The sequence below is a fragment of the Macaca nemestrina genome, chromosome 4 (genome assembly GCF_043159975.1).
Source record: "Macaca nemestrina isolate mMacNem1 chromosome 4, mMacNem.hap1, whole genome shotgun sequence".
In the NCBI taxonomy this organism is placed as follows: Eukaryota; Metazoa; Chordata; class Mammalia; order Primates; family Cercopithecidae; genus Macaca; species Macaca nemestrina.
In genome coordinates, this window is record NC_092128.1 from 121,305,331 (window position 1) to 121,311,180 (window position 5,850).

At 31.8% G+C, this 5,850-nt stretch overlaps 1 non-coding gene across 1 annotated transcript; it reads right to left on the minus strand.

Annotated features, from left to right (window-relative positions):
- Positions 1 to 5,256: 5,256 nt before the first annotated feature.
- LOC112428575 (small nucleolar RNA SNORA4) lies at positions 5,257 to 5,400 on the minus strand. Its single transcript, XR_003020583.1, has one exon. It is a non-coding gene; the product is annotated as a small nucleolar RNA SNORA4 (small nucleolar RNA).
- Positions 5,401 to 5,850: the final 450 nt, after the last annotated feature.

The following is a 5,850-nucleotide window of genomic DNA, read 5'->3' on the forward strand; positions in this document are numbered from 1 at the left end:
TGTATAGCATTTAAGATTATCAATGTCCCATTAAATCTATGTTAGCAGTGTCCCACCAGTTTTGATACACCATATTTTTGTTATTATTTAGTTCAATATATTTTCTAATTTTTCATTTTGATTTCTTTGATCCATGGGTTATAAAGAAGTATTGCCTACTAGCAAAATGTTTGGGTATTTTCCTGGTTATCTTTCTACTTTTTACTTCTAGTTTAATTCTAATGCAGTCAGAGAATCTACACTGTATGACTTTAATCCTCTAAGACCTGGTGTATAGTTATTTTAGTTAATGTTCTATGTGTCCTTGAAAAGAATGTGTATTTTGCGATTTGGAGCTATAGTGCTCCATATATGTCAGATAGATCAAGTTTGTCAAATAGATCAAGTGTTAAGAGCTTCTGTGCCCTTACTGATTTTTGTGTTTGTTTGTTCTATCCAGTCACAGAGAACTTTGTAAAAATCTTTAATTATGATTGTGAATTTGCTGATTTGTTCTTTGAGTTGTGGTAATTTTTCAAAATATATTTTGATGCTATTAAATGCATGCAAATTTAGAATTTTTCTACACTTTTAGTGTCCTCTTTAATTTCTTAATGTGTATTAACTTAAAGCCTGCCTTGTATGAAATTGGTATAGGGTTTGTACAATATATCTTTTTTATCATTTTACTTTGAACTTTTCTGTGTCCTTACTGTTTAAGGTATGTCTCCTAGTACCATTATAAGATATTTAAAAATCCAGTCTGACAATCTTATTATTTAATGAGTAGCATTTGTTCCATTTATACTTCATGTAATTACTAATATCTTTAGATTTAATCTACCATCTTCCTGATTTTTGTCTTATCTGTACTTTCTACCTTTTATTTTTCTCTCTTACTTTCTTTTGTATTAATCATTTATTTTTTTCCTCTCTTATCTTGAATACTCTTATGAATTCTGTTAGTCTTCTTTTAGTTGTTTTCATAGATTACAACATGCATATTTGATTCTACCTTAAGTTAGTGCTTTTAGCAATTCTGGTAAAAATAAAAGAATCTTATAACACTTCAATCCATTGCTTCTTTTACCTTTTTTGATATTTATCAGATATTTAAATTTTACTTAGTATATTACTAGTCTTACTAAAATCTTGAATATTCATTGGTATTTACCAGCATAGTTACCATCTCTGGCGGTGGTATTTTCTTCCTGTGTCACTGTGCTTCCATGGAAATCATTTTCCATCTGCATGAACATCTCCTTTTAGTATTTCCTGGAGTGTACATGGTTTCACTAGGTTTAGAATTGTTGGTAGGAGTATTTCATTTTCCCAACATTTGTAAAGATTTTATTTTCTGGTTTCCATAGTTTCTGTTAAAAATTCAGTTATCAGGTTTTTTTGGTCATTTTTTTTTTTGAAAGTAAGATGTTTATTTTTCTCTGGCTGAATAGAAGATTTGTTTTTCTTTCCTCCTTTCTTTTTCTTTTCTTTTCTTTTACTTTTTCTTTCTTTCTTTTTTTTTTTTCTTTTTGAGACAGGGTTTTACTCTGTTGCCAAGGTTGATCTTGAACTCCTGAGCTCAAGCAATTCTTTCGCCTTGGCTTCCCAAAGTGCTGGGATTATAGGTGTGGAGCCACCATGCCCAGCCTGTTCTTTTCTTTTTAAGAATTATTTTTCCTTTGCAAGATTTTCTCTTTAACTATAATGTACACGTGTGTGTGTTTGCATGTGTGCTTTGTATTTATCCTGCTTTGAGCTTTTCAAATTTCTTAATTCTGTGTCTTGATGTCCTTTGTCAATTTTGGAAAATTTTTGACCAATTATGCTTTAAACAAGTCTTCTAACCCTATCTTTCCCTCCTGTCCTTATGGGATTTCAATTATACATCCATTGGACCTATTAATCTTGTGCTACACATCTTGTGTGTAATTTCTATTCTGGGGTTTTCTTCTGCGTGCCCCAATCTGAAAAATTCTACTGATCTAACTTATATTTCAATAATGTTCTCTTTTGTGTCTAGTATGATATTTAAACCTATCTACTGAATTGTTTATTTCATTTTTTTTGTACTTTTTTTATTTTGGAATTTTCATTTGATTTTGGTAATTTTTCTGCTAAAATCAGTTTCATCTATTTTTATAATCATAATTATTGTTATTTTTAATTGTATGAATGACACGTAATTAAAAATAATTATATCTCAGGTCTGTTTCTGGTAATTTTTGATTGAATATTGGACATTGCGTACAAAGAATTGTTGAGGCTCTGGAAGCTGTTATCCTTTTCTAAGGACAATTTAATTTCTTCTGGCTGGCAGATAATATATGAGCAGATCACTGTGAAACAGACTGGTCTGTTTCCATATTGCCCTTACCCCTAAAGTGTAGCTGTTCTTGGATTTTGTTGAAATCCTAGAGTGTCTACCAGTGTTCTTCCTTCTTAGCAAGCCCTGAAATATTCTTTTTCTCCCCAGCACTATGAGACCTCTAACTTCTCTGCATAGATTTTTATTCTGGTTTATCTGTCTTACCCCTAGAATATACAGCTCAGGAGTTGGCAAATGCCTTTAGAGGAGATTTCATGCAGAGTATCTTAGCTCATCTTTAAAAATGAAAATACATCCTTTTTTCTAGTAACTTGCTCCCTGAAGTCTGGGCTTCTTACTAGCCTTCAACTCCGATTTTTTTCTTCCCTGTTCAGTGGGCCTACAGCAAGCTCTAGGACACAGTTTTGAGTTCAACCTCTTTGCCCTGAGATGTGAGGGGAAAACTGTAGCAAATAAGGCTTACCTCAATCTTTTTCTCTTCTTACAAAGATCCTGATTTTTCAAATGCTGATTCCTTTTGTTATTCTCCAGTGCTTTCCATAGTTGACTTTTTAAAACAATTTTTTTTATTTTAGTAGTTTTGGGGTGCAGGTGGTTTCTGGTTACATGCATAATTTCTTTAGTGGTGATTTCTGAGATTTTGGTGTACCCATCACCTGAGCAATGTACACTGTACTCAATATGTAGTCTTTTATCCCTTGCCCCACCCCAACCTTCCCCTTCCAAGTCCCCCAAGTCCATTATGTCATTCTTACGCCTTTGCATCCTCATAGCTTAGCTCCCACTTATAAATGAGAACAATGAGAACATATAATATTTGGTTTTCCATTCTTGAGTTACTTGACTTAGAATAATGGCCTCCAGCTTCATCCAAGTTGCTGCAAAAGACATTATTTCATCCCTTTTTATGGCTGAGTAGTATTCCATGGCATATACATACCACATTTTCTTTATCCACTCATTGGTCGATGGGCACTTAGGTTGGTTTCATATCTTTGCAATTGTGAATTGAGCTGCTATGAAGATGCACATGCATATGTCTTTTTCATATAATGACTTCTTTTTCTGTGGATAGATACCCAGTAGTGGGATTGCTGGATTGAATGGTAGTCCTACTTTTAAGTTCTTTAAGGAATCTCCATATCCACAGTTGACTTTGGGTTTGATAGTTATTCTTGGTGAGATAGTTTTAATCCAAGTATTACTCAATATAAACAGGAGTGTAATTCTAGTGAATTTTGAGAAATTTGATCTTTTAGTCCTTGGTGTTGCTGTTAAGGAGTCAGTGTCAATTTTACTCTTTACCCTTTGTAAGAAATGTGTTTAGTTTATAGTGCTTTCCATGTTTCTGTATCTTACTGGTATTATGTCTACTGGTTTTTGAGAGTAGAAAGATAAAATCTCCAACATGACTGAATTTGACTGTTTCTCCCATCCGTTGTTATTAGTTTGCTTCATGGATTTTGAAATTCTATTATTAGGTGCATCTATTTAAGAATTCAATGTCTTGATGAATTGACACCTCATCATTATGTAATGTCCCTACTTACCTCCTCAAACTTATGTCTAGTTTTAAAATCTATCTTGTGAATGTAAATATAATTACTCTAGCTTTCTTATGGTCAGTGTTTGCATGGGATTTCCTTTACCATCTTTTTGGCTTTTAACATACTGTGTCTTTATATTTAAGTATGGTTTTTATAGGTAACATATAGTTACATCTTGATTTTTTTTCAGGCTTTTTAAAGATGTATAATTGATAAGTAAAATGTTATCTATTTATGGTGTACAACGTGGTATTTTTAAAGTATATGTACATTATGAGATGGTTAAGTCAAGATAATTAACATAACATCTAGATTTTTCATTAAATCTGATGATCTCTGACTTGTTGCAAACATAAATTCTTGGGCTGTTCTCTAGACCTACTGAACTGGAAATGTCAAGTGATTTTAGTTTATACTCATGTTTGAGAACCATTGATTAAGGGTTACATGTACTTAACTTATCACAGTCTACCTTTAAATAATATTATGCCACTGCATATATGATGTAAGAGTTACAGCAGTATAATCTGTTTCCTTCTTTCTGTTCTTTTTATTGTTACACATTTTACTTCTACTAGCTATAAATTCCAAGAGACATTGCTATAAGTTTTGTTTTAAATGGTTAATTAACTTTCCAAAAAATTTTTTAAAGAAAAAAAGTGAATTGAGAAAAAATTTCCAGCACCCTTTCCTTCTTTGTGTACTATATTTTCTTCTAGTATCATTTTTATTCAGTCTGAGGATCTTTTAAAATCTGTTTATTTCTGCTGGTAAAGAAATTCAGGTTTTGTTTGTCAACAGAAGATTTTGTTCAATTTCAATTTTGAAATATATTTTCACTGAGTATAGCTTTGGTAGATTGTTGGGTTGGTAGATTTTTTTCTTCTTCAAACATTTGAATGGTAACATTTATTATCTTTTGACTTGCAATAGTTTCTGACGAGGAATCTGTAAATTTTTATTTTTTTCTCTGTATATGTTTTTTTCCTGGGCACTTTTAAGGTTTTTATATCAATGATTTCATCAATTTAATTATAGTGTACTTTGATTTTGTGTCTATGTATGTCTTTTTTAAATCTAGCTTTGGGTTGATAGAACTTCTTGGGTCTATGGTATATAGTTTTCATCAAATTTGGTAGTGTTTTAGCCATTATTTCTTTCACTAATTTTTAATGTTCCTTTCTTTCTCTTTTCAGTTTCTACAACTCCAACAGCACAGCTGTTAGAACATTTGCTGTTGTTCCACAGGCCACAGAAACTTTTATTCTCCTTCTTCCCCTCCTCCTCCTCTATCTTCCTTGTTTTTTTTCTTTTTACTCTCTGCTTTAGTTTCAATCCTTTCTATTGCTATGACTTCAGGCTCATTGATCTTTATTTCCTTTTTTTCTTTTTCATTTCTGTAATATAAGCCACAAAATAGTGGTGAACTATACTAAGGGATATAGCCCACTGTTATGTGTGGTCTTTTCTTTATTTTCCAAAACAGCCCAAGTAGGTAAAGGTTATTTTAAAAACTTCCACCCCACAAAAAGTAACTTTTGATAGATCTTTGTTTCTTTAGGGTTTAATTTGCTGTCAATTTTTAAAATCTTAGTGATTTTTTTACTCCATATTTTGTATTTTTTTCCTTTTAGATGTTCCATTTGGGTCTTTCTTATATAGTCTATTTCTTTCTTAATTATGTTCATGTTTTCCTTTAAATCTTCGAGTATATTTTTAAAAATTATAATAGCTGTTTTAGGGTTTTTGTTTGCTAATTTCATATTTTTTGGTTATTTCTGGTTCTGTTTCTACCAACTGGTTCTAGTACATGTACTTTTGCTACTTCATATGTCTAGTAATTTTTTAACTGAATTCTGGCACCATTTTTAAGTCAGGAACCTTTCAGAGTCACTCCTGAATGTCCATATATTCCTCAAGATCTGGCTACTCTGGCTGATAGAAACTGAGCACTGTATGAGTTCTGGAAATATTCTGACTTGTAGCTCCCTAGTT